Genomic DNA, 20,344 nt, shown 5'->3' on the forward strand with positions numbered 1-20,344 from the left:
ATAGTAAATATATGCTCACTAATGACTTCCAGTATAGTGCTGTGAGAGATCAATGCAATACCATTAATCAAAGTGAATCATGCCAATGAAATGAACAACTAAACTATGGATATATGAAGTATGTATAGATCCATGCAAAATCATTCAACATACTTATGAGGTCATAAACTATGTACAGATCAATGCAATACCATTAAATGCAACCAACTCATAAACTAGGTATCGATACATGAAAGATCAATCACAATCATGGCTTTTATCTATACATAGTTGACATATACATAATTTATCATGGTTCAGATCTGTTTAGCAAAATAGTCCAATACATGCTGTAACAGTTTGTTTAGAATTTGTTTAACAAAATAGTAAATATATGCTCACTAATGACTTCCAGTATAGTGTTGTGAGAGATCAATGCAATACCATTAATCAAAGTGAATCATGCCAATGAAATGAACAACTAAACTATGGATATATCAAGTATGTATAAATCTGGATGCAAAATCATTCAACATACTTAAGACGTCATAAACTATGTACAGATCAATGCAATACTATTAAACACAACCAACTCATAAACTATGTATGGATACATGGAAGATCAATGAAAATCATGGCTTTTATCTATACATAGTTAACATATACATAATTTATCATGGTTCAAATCTGTTTAGCAAAACAGTCCAATACATGCTGTAACAGTTTGTTTAGAATCTGTTTAACAAAATAGTAAATATACGCTCACTAATGACTTCCAGTATAGTGCTGTGAGAGATCACTAATTAAATAGTCAAAATGTGCTCAATAATGAGCTCCAATATAGTGATGTGAGATCAATATAGTTTCAGTTTAGTGCTATTAGAGATTAATACAAAACCATTGAATAGAGTAATCATGCAGCATAAGTCATTGCAATCCAGTCAGTAGCTGAAATAGCTAAATGGTACCAAATGTCATTGCAATCCACTCCACTCTCTCCACCTCATCCATCATCAAGAACCCTTTGGCTCTTTCACATTGAAGCACGAAGGTATCATGTGCTTTCACGAAAATTGGTCGACTCAGTTCAGGGACAGCTTTGAGAGCAGTATATGCAGCAGTCAAAATATTATCATCTTCAGATTTATCCACTTTTACAATCTGAGGCTTAATGAGGCCATCTTTCAGTTCCTTCATAGTTTCGCATATCACATCCAATGATGCAGCCAAAGATGTCTTCTTCCTCTTTCCCCTCCTTGATGATGATGGTGGAGGAGTCCCTCTAGTGCACTCGACTAATTGGAATGATATAACTCTTCATCAATATCTGGTTGGCTGTCAAGAGGTGTACCACAATTGGTATCATCCTCATCAAGCACATTAAATGCATCGTTCATAGGGTGCCTTTCTTCAGCATCAAGGGGCATTGTAGATGCGAACCCTTCAACAATGTCATTACCAACAATTACAACCAACTCATTGAAATATTGGAAAGGTGACCTCTTATACATTTTTGCATTTTTGAATTCTCTCCTCTACATATAAGCATTAATAGATGGATTAGGTTGCAAGTTTTTCAATATTAAAATAAGAAGGGAAAATTTCTTCAATGAAAAGAGTACAAAGATCATCCTACCTTCAAAAGGTCATCCCACACTGAATCCTTAGCATCCACAGTTTGAGTTTCTTCATTCCAAGCTAACCCACTTGTATTTTTCAAGTCCTTCATTACTTTATATCCTACTTTCCATGTTTTCAGCTTATTCTTAAAATGATCTCGTGATAGATTTGAGTTCATCGCTGCATTGGATGTCCTCTCTATCGCAGTCCATGCCTCTTTTTTAAACCCACCTTCACCTTTCCGTCCGAGATGGACTTGTTCGAGGAGCAAGTCTAGAAACTTGCGTTCCATCAATTTTATCGACATTTTCTTCTTTGAAGAAGAAGATTTTTTGCTCACAACGAGAGATCCATCTATATCACTCAAAGTAATGGGAGAACACATCTGGTTCACATGATCAGATCCATCCATGCTCATCATGAGCTCGGTATATGCCATTGTGTACTCCTTCCTGTATTTCATTTAAATTTGAAGGTGAAAATCTTTAACTATCAATTTGTAATACGTCATAATGGAATGAGGCTAACATATTGAATAGGTAAACGTATTACGATTTACAGTAATCATATGACTGAAATTGAAAGTTATTGCTCTTTAAATTTAAATGGAATGTAGCAAGCAGTAACATAAAAAAAATAGGATTTTCAACGAATTCGTTGTTCTCTTCTTACTAGTGGGCTTATGATCTTCATCATTTGGTACTCGTGGCTATATTTCATTTAAAATTGAAGATGATAAACTTTAAATATCATTTTTTAATACATCCTAATGCAATGAGGCTAACATTTAATAAACTTGAAAGTATTTAACTGAAGATGATAAACATTTTAAGCAATAATGATGATAACACATTAACATCAAAAAAACTACCAGTAAGACAAAATGGTGATATCAATGGAAAGTAAATAGTCATGAGCCCCATTATGAAGCATGTTATTGTACTTTCTCAATACAAAGATGTATAATAATTGTGCTTTCTCTCATTTAAAACAATGTAATCTATATTTCCAGTTGAATTGTGTATTGCAAATATGATCAACAATTTTTGTACATAATGTAGATGTGAAATTGAAAGTTAATGTTCTTTTTATTTAATTAGAATGTAGCAAAGACTGATATCAGAATAACAAAATCACACACCATCATTGTATATGCATACATCAATTTAATCATATAAAGCACATTGCCTTCTAATAAATCATTTATTCTCGAGATATATAATCTTCCCATATCCTATTTGCTATATCTTCTCGAAATTGGGCCCAATCATTTCTATCTTCCTGAGACAACCCATATGTCGCAAGCAGTGGCACCTCTATCCCATCACGATCATCTTCCTCTTCAATAGCTTCTTCCGATGGAAGGCCATCCTCTATCGTAATGAAATTGTGAAGTATGCAACATGCTAAAACAATATAGGATTGTGTCATGATATCATAAGACGTTGCATGTCTTAAGATTGGAAAATGCTGCTTTAGAATACCAAATGTACGTTCTACTACATTTCTAAGAGAGGAGTGTTGATGGTTGAACAACTCATGTGCAGAGTTTATTGGGTTTTCTCTTGACCACTCTTTCAAGTGGTAGCGTGTACACCGATAAGGAGCGAGAAATCCAGGTGCATTTGGATATCCAACATCCACGAGATAATATTTTCCTACATAAAGAAAGTATATTGTCAATACTTGAACCATTTAGCATAACCTTGAGTATATTAAAATGTGATTTGGCTTACCAGGGGGAACTACAAGTGGATCTGATCTAGATAGAGCTGAGGCTAGAACACGACTATCTGCAGCAGAGGTTTCCCAACCAACAAGGCAATACTAAAACTTACAATCAAAGGAGCAGACACCTATAACATTTTGTGATAGGTTCCTGTTTCTATCATGATATTTACCCTGTATGTCGACAGATCAACTCGCACTGGAATATGGGTTCCGTCGATGGCTCCAATGCAATCCTGTGGGATATGATACACTGATCAAATGTATGCTCAAGTAATAATAAGATAAGGACAACATTCTAGACAATAAACTTGTAACAATGTGTGATTTACCTTGAAGAATGGTTCAAAACGATCCTTCCCACTAATTTCAGGAGGAGTGCCTGGACTAGGTGGTATGAAGTAATCTCTGTGAAGGGCTAAGATATCCATCAAAACCTTGTGGAAGTATCGACTGACTGTCTCTCCTGAGTGCCCAAAGTTATGGGAAATCTTGCGGTTCCTTAGATTGTGCCCAAGGGTGTGGAGGAACATCACTAGTTGTTCCTCTAACTTCAAGTGGATCATATCTCTCAAGCTTCCTTTCAGCCTCAGAATACGAGCTAGAGAAAAGAAGGCTGCCCTACTCATCCGAATCTGATCATGACAATCCACCTCATTCGAATGAATAATATCTCTACAAAAGGAATTTCCTTTTCTTATTCGTTTACCCATTTGACTGCCTTCTCGGGCTACCAGTACTTTGGCTATCCCAACAAAAGCAAAAAGAATTGTGAGAATGCGGGTGTATGTGGTCTTCCTAACTATGCTTCCTTGGACCTCTATACTCTTCATAGGATCCATCAGTGACCTGAAAGGTGGACAATTTAAACACTATCAGTTATGAGATATCAACTATCACCTATCGAGATACAACATGATTATTTGCTAGCCTCATTGCATTAAGAAGTCAATTATCTATTCAAATACAGGAAGGAGTACCAACTACCGAGGATCATAAGCCCATAAAGAACAAATTACAATGTGTCATTATACTCCATGTAATCTATCTATACCAATGAAAGCATAATACTGATTCCATTTGTCTATATGTATACACACATGTATGTATATATGTATGTGCACACACATGTATGTATGCATGTACGTACACACACACATGTATGCATGTATGTAGGTACACACACAAACATGTATGTATGCATGTACGTACGTACACACACATGTATGTATGTGTGTATGTACATACACACACATGAATGAATGTATGTATGTATGCATGTATGTACGTACACACACACATGTATGCATGTATGTACGTAGACACACATAGATGTATGTACGTACACACACATGTATGTATGTGTGTACGTATGTACACACACATATATGTATGTATGCATGTACACACATGTATAAACGTACAGACACATGTATGTATGTATACATACACATGTACAAACTATAACCTGAATTTGGGCTTTTATGAATGTGTTTTAATAAATCGTCGCGTCCGCTGAAACTAAGGCTCGTCTTTTAGAAGATGAAAAGTAGCATTGTTGGCAATGAGAATAGAGTTTCTTTCTGCATTGATCTATACATAGTTTGAAATCATGGCTTTTATCTATACATAGTTTATGACCTCATAAGTATGTTGAATGATTTTGCATGGAACAATACATACTTGATATATCCATAGTTTAGTTGTTCATTTCATTGGCATGATTCACTTTGGTTAATGGTATTGCATTGATCTCTCACATCACTATATTGGAACTCATTGGACTATTTTGCTAAACAGATTTGAACCACGATAAACTATGTATAGGTCAACTATGTATAGATAAAAGCATGATTGCCATGTTTTGCTATTATGATTGGCACTATAATATATACAGGTAATCACATGATCACATACTGGAATTCATTATTGAGCACATATTGAGCACATATTGATTATGTATAGATAAAAGCCATGATTGCCATTGATCTATACATAGTTGATCCATACATAGTTTATGAATTGGCTCTATTTAATGGTATTGCATTCATCTCTCACAACAGTATACTAGAACTCATTACTGGCAAGAAATTGTTACAAAGTTTATTTATTCATTTCACTAGTATTGATCTCTCACAACACTATACTGAAAGTCATTAGTGAGCATATATTGACTATTTTGTCAAACAGATTCTAAACAAACTGTTACAACATATATTGGACTGTTTTGCTAAACAGATTTGAACCATGATAAACTACGTATAGGTCAACTATGTATAGATAAAAGCCATGATTTCTATGTTTTGCTTGATTGGCACTATGATATATACAGGTAATCACATGAGCACACACTGGAATTCATTATTAAGCACATATTGAGCATATATTGATTATGTATAGATAAAAGCCATGATTGCCATTGATCTATACATAGTTGATCTATACACAGTTTATGACTTGACTCTATTTAATGGTATTGCATTCATCTCTCACAATAGTATACTAGAACTCATTACTGACAAGAAACAGTTAGAAAGTTTAGTTATTCATTTCACTGGTATTGACCTCTCACAACACTATACTGGAATTTATTAGTGAGCACAAGTTTATGACTTGGCTCTATTTAATGGTATTGCATCCATCTCTCACAACAGCATACTAGAACTCATTACTGGCAAGAAACTGTTACAAAGTTTGGTTGTTCATTTCACTGGTATTGATCTCTCATAGCACTATAGTGGAATTTATTAGTGAGCACATATTGACTATTTTGCTAAACAGATTTAAAACAAACAACCAGAAACTGTTACAAAGTTTAATTTTTCATTTCACTGGTATTGATCTCTCACAGTACTATACTCGAATTTATTAGTGAGCACATATTGACTATTTTAAAAACAGATTTGAAACAAACAGTTACCACATATATTGACTAAATTGCTAGGCAGATAGTAGATAGAAATAGAACCATGATAAACTATGTATAGGTCAGCTATGTATAGATAAAAGCTATTGATATACTTGTAAATTTCATTGCTAAGTACAAAAAATTAAAACTTTAACTATGATATATACAAGTAATCAGAGTTAAACAAACTGGGACTCATTCCTAAGGATATATTTTAACTAGTTTTCTAAGAAGACCTGCAACACGCAGTTACGTTTGAATGAACCAAAAAAACTTTAAAAAATCCAGTATGCAAAGGTGGGTGTGAGAAGAGAACAGTTTACTGTCGCCGCTGTTCAAAGAAGAGAAGAGAAATCGCAGAAAATGCCACGGCCACAGGAAACCACGGCTATAGAAAACCCACAAACTCAGCAAACGGCCACAACCCAACAAACGCAGCAAACCAAAAACCCTCGCCTTCACACAACAGAGCACGAAAACAACACAACCGTCGTCTTCCAAAAAACCCAATTTGTTCTTCCAAAAACCTAAGGCGAATTCGATGGACTCGATGATTTATTCAAACGCATTCATAAAAATCCAAAACCTGATTTTCATTTCAACTTTCACCTATTTCCTGGAAGAAGTTTCTTCCAATTTTTGAGCGAAATTGGCAGATGAAACGCGAAACTAGGTTATGCGTTTGATGAACCAAACGCCACCATTTTCCTCCATAACTTGGTTTTGGCGCTAAAAACCCTATTCTGCGCCCGGTATTCCCGTAACCAAATGGGGCCTAAAAGAATACTCAACGGATAATTAAGGGAGCAATAACATTAACACAATTTCAAGAGAAAGGAAAGACATTAGATACATGATAGCTATCACATTCATAGAATATATTGTAAGAACACTATTGTAGAACAAATCAACCACAATAAATTAGGAATATCAAATCTAACGTTCGTCAAAACAATACAATGAAGAAAAAGACATGTTGATGAGAGTACAATCGAACATGTCTCCAAACTATTGCTAATAGTGTGACGTCTAAGAATTGATTTGAATAATTCGCATATATTGCAACTATGGTCTGCGCTCTATATTTTTATGCAAAATATCGCTCGTAGTTTCTATTCTAATAACACTCTAAACTAATTTCGGTTATAAATTCCTTGTTTAGTTACATTTAAAAGATATGATTCCAATATTGGATATTATTTTACCATTCAAACTCATTAAAATTACGGGCTGGAGAAATGCAAAGATAATTAGTAATGAGCAAATCTAAATTTTTTTAAATAATCATATCGATAATTATGGAGTAAGAGATGTCGTCAAAAGTTGCCATCTTTGGATCTGGCAGATATAAAAAACTAGTTCCAATTCATTCAAATGGGGGAGAGGGAACAGAGATTCGATTCGATTCAGCATAGCAAATTTTAAAAAATAAGAGAATAAGTATATGCCAAATGAGCTTCCACTTTCGCATGGTTGGCCCTAATTAGTAGAGAATAGTCTCGAAATCAAGTGAAACTCAATATTAACCTATGATTGCATCATAGCTATTGAACGTTTGCAGTCAATTGTTTTTTAATTAATACATCATGATGTCACAATTGAGATAGTTGTCGGTAGATCCCACAACATTCCTACCACATGCCTGTCCCAATTGTGATGGAGATTTCTGATGGCTTTCTGTGGGACCCATAGCATTTCTGTCGCACAAACATCACAATTACAATGGTGTCTTCGACAAATTTTCGTCACAATTCTTATGATGAAAATGAACGGTTTGCCAAAATCGTAGCCCAATTTATGACACTTGTAGCCATCGCAATTATGATAGTAACCCTTGTTGTCACAACTTGCGATAGCAAAAGTTAGATGTCCATTCGACAGGAGCCAATTCTGATTGATGTCACTTGGACGATGGGTTACTATCATAATTGCGACAGCCTACCATTGTAATTCGAGCCCAAATGTAGTAGTGCCTCTTAATATAAGAGGACATTTTACAATCTCAATTATCAAAGGTATTCACTTCAAGAGCATCACTTTATCTAGCTTGATCATTAGTTGACTAATGAATTCTAGATCATAACTTCTTTGGAGCTATTGTCATATGATTTAGTCTACATAGAGTTTGAAAACATGTGTAAAGTACCAACCTTCTTTTCTTGCAAGGACATTCTCAGATACAAAGGAAAAGATCAAGGTAAATAACTCTTATATATTATGTATAGAATTACAAATAAGAGAGAGACTACATTGAGTAGATAAATGTAATACTCGAGCATAAGAATACTTATCTGTACATGAGGGTCCATAGACGTTAAATAAGAGATTCGCCTTTTTAGATTATTTGAGAATGAAACATCTCCTCCCTAAAGATAGTTTAAGTAGGAATGGAACATTGCTTATCATTTCCCCCCACAATGTAAAATTATCACTCTTATATCATCAAATAATTTTGCATCACATCAATTGTGGTAAAACTTCTTTTTGTTTTTTTTCTTTATTGCAAATCATCATCCATTATCTAATAAATTCCATGTAGAATCCATCACTACTTCCTCAAAAGGCCAACTTGGTTTGAGTTCATGTAATAGAGAGTAACACTTCATCCACAGATGCATTTTCACATCATTAGTTTAGATACACCTCTAATCTCTCACAAACCCTGATAAATGGGAGGAGTATGTTCTGTGTCCTCCAACATGTAACATGTGGTGGTTCACATATAACATACTTTAATAGTTTGAGCATAGTCAAATTTGAAATACATCTCAAAATTGGAACCTCCTACATTATCATGATATTCCACAAGAGTTAATCCATCGTAACACTCTGATTGCCTTAGCAATGAGATATCTTTTGATGAGATGCATAACTCTAAAGAACTTTACCCCTCGTCATCCCACTATTATGTTATTGGGACTCCTCTTTCGAAAACAATTTTGGATCAACAAACTACCAATAACAAGCGAGACATCTCATAGTCTACATCGATCGAAGCTTTACGTAATTACCTTTAATTTGATTAATTAATTTCTTTTTATTATGATCTCAGTCTCATTTTAATCACACTTGTAATTCATTGCACTTCTAATAAATTTAATTCCACTATAATTAACTTACTTTAGCGACATTACTGAATATTATTAACCCTTCTTATGAGGCTCTGTATGTTCATCTTTTCTAGTAAGCATCTCGACCTCTCCTGCCATCAAACCTCTATTTATTTACCTTACTCCCGAAATCGCCTTTATTTACGTTTTCGTCTCAACTATTCGAACTTACACCAAGATAAATCCATCACCGTCTTTACCATGGTTTGGTATCTCAAAAACTATTGGCGTTCAGACCTTGAGGATTTTCTATTTGTCTTGGTGTTCTGATGCTTGGCACAATGCAAATCGGGATATTCAACAGTTTATTGACAGATGTGATCATCATTCTCATGATTACGTGTTTATGGCTTTTAATGTCTATCGTGCATCCAATAGTCTCCCAATCAATGGACGTAGGCTCTGTTTAATTCTTCAGGTGTGTTATACCTGAAAAAAATCCATGGTTCTTTGCACATGTCACTTATCACTCGCATTGTATTGGAAACAACATCGACACTGCCCTCATTGGAAACACCTCACCGTCAAGTTGCCTGACGTTGCATGTGATGATCTGACATTCACAACAAAATTGATCTGGATACATTGTTAGTGCAAGTGGAGACATCGAGCTCAAACATCAACCCACTGCGCATCAGACTTTTGCATTGCAATCAGCATTGCTAGAGTAGTCAAGCTCCTCAACAATCAACATCAGAAGAGCATCACAATGGACCGATTACACATTCTGAGTTGTAACAAATGCCATACAAACATTCTTCATTGAAATATTGCCAATAAAAGAATTTCACTATCTGCCAAATTCAACATCGCCCACATTCAATGTGCAAGTCATTCAAAGTCATTCGCAAAATCTCTGTCTCCACAGATAGCTTCCCACTCCAATATGAATTCTCTTTGGTGATAAAGGTCATGTGAACAATGTTCAGTCCGCTCTTAATCTCCTGGGAATAAAATGAACGAAAAGAGAACCAAAAGTAACTGACGAATCCAGTAAAGCAAATAAAATATGTTGTGATAAAGCAAATTAAAGGCATGCCTGTGAAAACCAAATGGACCATGAATATGGAATGGTCTAAACATCATGCACTAAAGTTCCGTTTGGTTGGGGAAGATGAATTCCTCTCATAACTAGGTTATCTCATAACTAGATTTTCGAAAATTTGGTTATGCGTTTTAGGAAGATAGTTGGACAGTTTGGTTGACACGGAAGATGAATATGACTGGGAATATCTTTTTCTTGCGTTTGGTTGTTCATTTTCGAATTAGAATTGAAATTTGTTGTAAATTTTTTTAATCTTATTTTATTAGTGAAACACAAGGATTATAATGAGTAAAGTATTAATATTTATGATTTAATTTATTTATAATTAGACTACATTATTATTATTTTTAATTCTTGAATATTCACAGTTTTATTTTGCTAGTCAAGAATAAATAAAATGATTATTATTATCTTATTTTAATTCTATTTATTAGTAAAAAAAAGTAAAAAATAATCATACTTGCAATCATTTGTACAAAGTTATTTTTGGTCCCATAGTTGGAAATTGTGATCATATATATTATATATTTTTGAAAAATTATATAAGACAAATTTATTGTCGAATTGAATTTATTGTCGAGTTCTTTCGAACTCGAACCTTGTGACTTAGCCGCTAAATATGTGTGTGTTTGTGTCCTCCCTTTGTCCCTCTCTCAACATAGGCCACTCTTTTCTCCCCCCTCTATGTATATATCTCTCGAGGACATCTTTCTACAGATGCGAGAACACACAAGCTCCTCTCTCTCTCTCTCTCCCTCCCCCCTTCCTATCCCGCACTCTCTGCCCCTCTATGTATCTCTCCCTTTCAATAAATTTATTAAGTTAGTTAATTATTCAAAACAATATGCAACTAAAATTTTACGTGAAATATTATATAGCAAAAAAATACCATTTTACATTCACACACATTAAACATTTGATGAAAACTTTAATAAGAAAAATGATGCTTTGTCAATAATTGTTCTTAAAAAATGTAGAATTTTGGCTACATAGATTTTACATGCAATTTTAAAAAAAAGATCATGAAAATCATTAATTATATAAATCATATTTTAACATCATGAAATTCTGATAATGAATTTCACATAATTACTACAATATGAAAACTTGCTAACTAGATCGCATATCCATGAACAATATGAAAACTTGCTAACTTGATAGAAGATAGAAAAACAATATCCATGAACTGATGAGAAAGAACAATATCCATGATCTGAATGGTGGTGTGAAAACACACCATTAAATACGAAAACACTGAGAAATCCACGATGTATGCCCTTATGCCTCACATTCGATGGCAACCCTCTCATGCTGCTCAATCTTCCCATTACTGTCTATATTGTTAGATGGTCAATCTTGCATATATGAACTAAACATGCTTGAAAAATTAAAACCTGATTATTTTTTAATGGAATACACCAAGGAGTGACATCAGAAATATTGACATTTACAAACACAGTAAACAATCATCAGATAGCTCATTTTTTATCAGCATGTGTGGTCTTGCAATATCAACAAATTAGGAGCAATAAAAAAATACAAAAGAAAGACAGTTTATCAATATCGTTGACAATCTTGTCAAGAAGCATGTACATAGGAAACCAAATTGTGGAAAAAAAATAAGAAATTAAAAAAAATCCAAGCAAATAAGGAATATACATATAACATGGGACAAAATCATGAATTGTACAATCATCTACTAGAAATTCTCAATACTTTTGATAATCTTGTCAGTGAGAACATACATAGGAAATCAAATAGGGACAAAAAGACAAGAAATAAAAATATATGCAAGCAAATTAGGACTATAGATATAACATAGGACATAATCAGGAACTATACAATCATCTAGCAAATCACATTTCTATATGCTCTCAAGTTCTATAATTGAGCATTCATCATTTGCCACTCCTTGTGTATTCCATGTATGTATGGTTCAAATATAACTCTAATTAACAATGCAATGAACAACTATACCAAACGTTTACGAGATCATAAACTACGTGTTGTGAAATATCAATGCAATACCATTAAACAAAGCCAACTAACCATATGGAATTACTTCACATGCCAATCGTGTGAATGCCAATGAAATGAACAACTAAACTATGTATTGACCAATGCCAATCATGTCAATAAAATGGATGACTAAACTATGCATAGATCAAGTATGTATACATACGTACATACATGTGTGTACATACATATGCACATACATACATATGTATACATATGCACATACATACATACATACATATGCACGTACATACATACATACATGCTTAGCAAAATAGTAAAAATGTGCTCAGTAATGAGTTCCAATATAATGTTGTGAGAGATCAATGCGATACCATTAAACAAAGCCAACTAACCATATGGAATTACTTCACATGCCAATCGTGTGAATGCCAATGAAATGAACAACTAAACTGCATATTGACCAATGCCAATCATGCCAATGAAATGGATGAGTAAACTATGCATAGATCAAGTATGTATACATACGTACATACATGTGTGTACATACATACACACATACATACATGCATGCTTAGCAAAATAGTAAAAATATGCTCAATAATGAGTTCCAGTATAGTGTTGTGAGAGATCAATGTAATCCATAGATCAAGTACATGTATACATAAGTACATACATGTGTGTACATGCATACACACACACACACACATACATACGCACGTACATACATACATGTGTGTACATACATACTATTTGTTTCAAACCTGTTTAACAAAATAGTCAATATGTGCTCACTAATGAATTCCAGTATAGTGCTGTGACATATCAATATCAGTGAAATGGACAACTAAAATTTGTAACAGTTTCTTGCCAGCAATGAGTTTTAGTATACTTTTGTGAGAGATGAATGCAATACCATATAAATAGAGCCAAGTCATAAAATATGTATGGATCAACTATGTATAGATCAATGGCAATCATGGCTTTTATTTAGACATAATCAATATGTGCTCAATAATGAAATTTACATGTATATCAATAGCTTTTATCTATACATAGCTGACCTATACATAGTTTATCATGGTTCTATTTCTATCTGCTATCTGCTTAGCAATTTAGTCAATATATGTGGTAACTGTTTGTTTCAAATCTGTTTAGCAAAATAGTCAATGTGTGCTCACTAATAAATTCTAGTATAGTGCTGTGAAAGATCAATACCAATGAAATGAACAACTAAACTTTGTAATAGTGTCTGGCTGTTTGTTTCAAATCTATTTAACAAAATAGTCAATATGTGCTCAATAATGAATTCCAGTATGTGCTCATGTGATTACCTGTATATATCATAGTGCCAATCATAATAGCAAAACATTTCAATCTTGCTTTTATCTATACATAGTTGACCTATACATAGTTTATCATGGTTCAAATATGTTTAGCAAAATAATCCAATATATGCTGTAACAATTTGTTTAGAATCTGTTTAACAAAATAGTAAATATATGCTCACTAATGAGTTCCAGTATAGTGCTATGAGAGATCAAGGCAATACCATTAATCAAAGTGAATCATGCCAATGAAATGAACAACTAAACTGTGGATATATCAAGTATGTATAGATCCATGCAAAATCATTCAACATACATATGAGGTCATAAACTATGTACAGATCAATGCAATACCATTAAACACAACCAACTCATAAACTATGTATGGATGTCTGTCCTATACTTATGAGTATACATGGAAGATCAATGACAATCATGGCTTTTATCTATACATAGTTGACCTATACATAGTTTATCATGGTTCAAATATGTTTAGCAAAACAGTCCAATACATGCTATAATAGTTTGTTTAGAATATGGTTAACAAAATAGTAAATATATGCTCACTAATGAGTTCCAGTATAGTGTTGTGAGAGATCAATGCGATACCATTAATCAAAGTGAATCATGCCAATGAAATGAATAACTAAACTATGGATATATGAAGTATGTATAGATCCATGCAAAATCATTCAACATACTTATGAGGTCATAAACTATGTAGAGATCAATGCAATACCATTAAATGCAGCCAACTCATAAACTATGTATGGATGTCCATCCTATATTTATGAGTATACATGGAAGATCAATGACAATTATGGCTTTTATCTATACATAGTTGACCTATACATAGTTTATCATGGTTCAAATCTGTTTAGCAAAACAGTCCAATACATGCTGTAACAATTTGTTTAGAATCTGTTTAATAAAATAGTAAATATATGCTCACTAATGAGTTTCAATATAGTGCTGTGAGAGATCAATGAAAATCATGGCTTTTATCTATACATAGTTGACCTATACATAGTTCATCATGGTTCAAATCTGTTTAGCAAAACAATCCAATACATGTAACAATTTGTTTAGAATCTGTTTAACAAAATAGTAAATATATGCTCACTAATGAGTTCTAGTATAGTGCTGTGAGAGATCAATGCGATACCATTAATCAAAGTGAATCATGCTAATGAAATGAACAACTAAACTATGGATATATCAAGTAAATAGTTAATTAAATAGTCAAAATGTGCTCAATAATGAGTTCCAATATAGTGACGTGAGATCAGTATAGTTTCAGTTTAGTGCTATCAGAGATTAATGCAAAACCATTGAATAGAGTAATCATGCAGCATATGTCATTGCAATCCAGTCAGTAGTTGAGCTAAATTGAACCAAATGTCATTGCAATCGACTCCACTCTCTCTGCCTCATCCATCATCAAGAACCCTTTGGCTCTTTCATGTTGAAGCACGAAGGTATCATGTGCTTTCACGAAAACTGCTCAACTTAGTTCAAGGACAACTTTGAGAGCAGTATATGCAGCACTCAAAATATTATCATCTTCAAATTTATCCACTTTTACAATCTGAGGCTTACCGATGCCATCTTTCAGTTCCTTCATAGTTTCGCATATCACATCCAATGATGTAGACAAAGATATCTTCTTCCTCTTTCCCCTCCTTGATGATGATGGTGGAGTCATCCCTCTAGCACTTGCATTCGACTGATTGTAATGATATAACTCTTCATCAATATCTGGTTGGCTATCAAGAGGTGTACCACAATTGGTATCATCCTCATCATGCACATTAAATGCATCGTTCATAGGGTGCCCTTCTTCAACATCAAGGGGTGTTGTAGATGCGAACCCTTCAGTAATGTCATTGCCAACAATTACAGCCAACTCATTGAAATATTGGAAAGGTGACCTCTTATACATTTTTGCATTTTTGAATTCTCTCCTCTACATGAAAGCATTAATAGATGGATTAAGTTGTATTTTTTTCATTATTAAAATAAGAAGGGAAAATTTCTTCAATGAAAAGAGTACAAAGATCATCCTAGCTTCAAAAGGTCATCCCACACTGAATCCTCAACATCCATAGTTTGAGTTTCTTCATTCCAAGCTAACCCACTTGTATTTTTCAAGTCCTTCATTACTTTATATCCTACTTTCCATGTTTTCAGCTTATTCTTAAAATGATCTTGTGACAGATTCAAGTTCATCGCTGCATTGAATGTCCTCTCTATCATAGTCCATGCCTCTTTTTTAAACCCACCTTCACCTTTCCATCCGAGTTGGACTTGTTCAAGGAGCAAGTCTAGAAACTTGTGTTCCATCAGTTTTGTCCACATTTTCTTCTTTGAAGAAGAAGATTTGTTGCTCACAGCGAGGGATCCATCTATATCACTCAAAGTAATGGGAGAACACATCTGGTTCACACGATTAGATCCATCCATGCTCATCATGAGCTCTGTAAATGCCATTGTGCACTCCTTCCTGTATTTCATTTAAATTTTAAGGTGAAAAACTTTAACTATCAATTTGTGATACATCATAATGGAACGAGGCTAACATATTAAATAGGTAAACGTATTACAATTTAAAGTAATCATACGACTAAAATTGAAAGTTATTGCTCTTTAAATTTAAATGGAATGCAACAAGGAGTAACATAAAAAAAATACCTGATTTTCAGTGAATTCACTATTCTCTTCTTACTAGTGGGCTTATGATCTTCATCATTTGGTACTCGTGGCTGTATTTCATTTAAAATTGAAGACGATAAACTTTAAATATCATTTTTTAATACATCCTAATGCAATGAGGCTAACATTTAATAAACTTGAAAGCATTTAATTGAAGATGATAAACATTATTCAACTACAACATGTGATAGTTTGAGTGGTTTTGAGGCAGAAGATAGGAGGTATAGTTGAGAGACATTTGAGCTACTCCTATCAGATGATACACATTTTAAGCAATAATTGATGATAGCATATCAGCATCAAAAAAACTACCAACAAGACAAAATGGTGATATCAATGGCAAGTAAATAGTTGTGAGCCCCATTATGAAGCATGTTATTGTACTTTCTCAATGCAAAGATGTATAATGATTGTGCTTTCTTGCATTTAAAACAATGAAATCTATATTTCAAGTTGGATTGTGTATTGCAGATATGATCAACAGTTTTTGTATATAATGTAGGTGTGAAATTGAAAGTTAATGTTCTTTTTATTTAATTAGAATGTACCAAGGACTGATATCAGAATAATGAAATCACACACTATCATTGTATATGCATACATCAATTTAATCATATAAAGCACATTGCCTTCTAATAAATCATTTATTCTCAGGATCAATAATCTTCCCACATCCTACTTGCTATATCTTCTCAAAATTGGGCCCACTCATTTCTATCCTCCTGAGACAACCCATATGTCTCAAGCAGTGGTACCTCTATCCCATCACGATAATCTTCCTCTTCAATAGCTTTTTCCAATGGAAGGCCATCCTCTATCATAATGAAATTGTGAAGTATGCAACATGCTAAAACAATATAGGATTGTGTCATGATATCATAAGATGTTGCATGTCTTAAGATTGGAAAGCATTGCTTTAGAATACCAAACGTACATTTTATTGCATTTCTAAGAGAGGAGTGTCGATGGTTGAACAACTCATGTGCAGAGTTTATTGGGTTCTCTCTTGACCACTCTTTCAAGTGGTAGCATGTACACCGATAACGAGTGTGAAATCCAGGTGCATTTGGATATCCAGCATCCACGAGATAATATTTTCCTACATAAAGAAAGTATATTGTCAATAGTTGAACCATTTAGCATAACCTTGAGTATATTAAAATGTGATTTGGCTTACCAGGGGGAACTACAAGTGGATCTGATCTGGATAGAGCTGAGGCTAGAACATGGCTATTTGTAGTAGAGCCTTCCCAACCAGCAAGGCAGTACTGAAACTTACAATCAAAGGAGTAGACACCCATAACATTTTGTGATAGGTTCCCTTTTCTATCATGATATTTACCCTGTATGTTGACATCAACTCGCACTGGAATATGGGTTTCGTCAATGGCTCCAATGCAATCCTGTGGGATATGATACACTGATCAAATGTATGCTCAAGTAATAATAAGATAAGGACAACATTCTAGACAATAAACTTGTAACAATGTGTGATTTACCTTGAAAAACGGTTCAAAATGATCCTTCCCACTAATTTTGGGAGGAGTGCCTGGACCAGGTAGTATGAAGTAATCTCTATGAAGGGTTAAGATAGCCATCAAAACCTTGTGGAAGAGCCGACTGACTGTCTCTCCTGAGTGCCCAAAGTTATGGGAAATCTTGCGGTTCCTTAGATTGTGCCCAAGGGTGTGGAGGAACATCACTAGTTGTTCCTCTAACTTCAAGTGGATCATATCTCTCAAGCTTTCTTTCAGCCTTAGAATACGAGCTAGAGAAAAGAAGGCTGCCCTACTCATCCGAATCTAATCATGATAATCCACCTCATTCGAATGAATAATATCTGTACAAAAGGAATTTCCTTTTCTTATTCGTTTACCCATTTGACTACCTTCTCAGGCTACCGGTACTTTGGCTAAGCCAAAAAAAGCAAAAAGAATTGCGAGAATGCAGGTGTATGTGGTCTTCCTAACTATGCTTCCTTGAACCTCTATACTCTCCATAGGATCCATCAGTGACCTGAAATGTGGACAATTTAAATACTATGAGTTATGAGATATCAACTATCACCTATCGAGATACAACATGATTATTTGCTAGCCTCATTGCATTAAGAAGTCAATTATCTATTCAAATATAGAAAGGAGTACCAACTACTGAGGATCATAAGCCCATAATGAACAAATTACAATAATGTGTCATTCTACTCCATGTAATCTATCTATACCAATGAAAGCATAATACTAATTCCATTTGTCTATATGTATACACACATGTATGTGTATATGTATGTGCACACACATGTATGTATGCATGTATGTACACACACATGTATGCATGTATGTACGTACACACACATGTATGTATGCATGTATGTACATACACACACATGTATGTGCGTACACACACATGTATGTATGCATGTATGTACATACACACACATGTATGTATGTGTGTATGTACGTACACACACATGTATGTATGTATGTATGTACACACACATGAATGTATATATGTATGTATGCATGTACACACATGTATAAATGTACAAACACATATGTATGTATGTACACATACACATGTACAAACTATAACCTGAATTTGGGTTTTTATGAATGTGTTTTAATAAACTGTTAGGTCCGTTGAAACTAAGGCTTGCCTTTTAGAAGATGAAAAGTAGCATTGTTCACAGTTGGAATAGAGTTTCTTTCTGCATTGATACATAGTTTGAAATCATGGCTTTTATCTATACATAGTTTATGACCTTATAAGTATGTTGAATGATTTTACATGGATCAATACATACTTGATATATCCATAGTTTAGTTGTTCATTTCAATGACATGATTCACTTTGATTAATGGTATTGCATTGATCTCTCACAACACTATACTAGAACTCATTGGACTGTTTTGCTAAACAGATTTGAACCATAATAAACTATGTATAGGCCAAATATGTATAGATAAAAACATGATTGCCATATTTTGTTATTATGATTGGCACTATAATATATACAGGTAATCACATGATCACATACTGGAATTCATTATTGAGCACATATTAATTATGTATAGATAAAAGCCATGATTGCCATTGATCTATACATAGTTGATCTATACATAGTTTATGACTTGGCTCTATTTAATGGTATTGCATTCATCTCTCATAGTAGGGTGATCCCACAATAACGGGTTCCACTTTTTGACCAATTTTGACACTGAAATCAATATTTTTGCAACAAACGTCACGATCAAGTGACTATATCTCCAAAATTATAAATAATTTCAAGATGACATAAAATAGTGATTTTGAATACTTTGTTCCTACTTTGTAACTATATTTTTTAATCTAAAAAAAAAAAAATATTTATGTCAATTTTTTTTCTCCTCCGAAAAGTGGTACATAATAAAATTCAATATGTTAAAGAGTGACAGTCCGTTTGACACACATAACTTTTTTTTCTAGAAATGATAATGAAGTAATTCTTTCGGCGTTGGATTTGTAACATCAATATCCAGTGTCTGCATTTGGTTTGATTTATTTTTGTTGAATATTGTATAGTTTATGAAGTTTTGAAGTGACATGAATCATAATTCAAACATATGTTCCATTTGACACAGATAATTTGAAGTCAATTTATCATAAACCTAATTTTTTTTTTTGAATAGTAAGGTATCTCAATAAGCTAGTGCCTACATATTTTTAAAAAATAATTTGACCTAATTTACTAATTTTCCCGAGGTGTCGAAGTCAGTTGATGTTCAATCAGTAATGAACCTATAATGAGTTAAACTCATATTTGAAAGTCTTAATGACTAAAATATGTATTAAAATTATAGTCGTTGGAAAGCTTGCTCCGAGCAGCACATTTTGACATTTTTTATTTTATAGTAGGAATCATTCTCCTGCAATTATGGGAGTCAAAAGAGCAAAAAAT

The sequence above is a fragment of the Cupressus sempervirens genome, chromosome 3, assembly GCF_028749045.1.
Source record: "Cupressus sempervirens isolate cs-2001-9-10 chromosome 3, ASM2874904v1, whole genome shotgun sequence".
Taxonomy (NCBI): domain Eukaryota; kingdom Viridiplantae; phylum Streptophyta; class Pinopsida; order Cupressales; family Cupressaceae; genus Cupressus; species Cupressus sempervirens.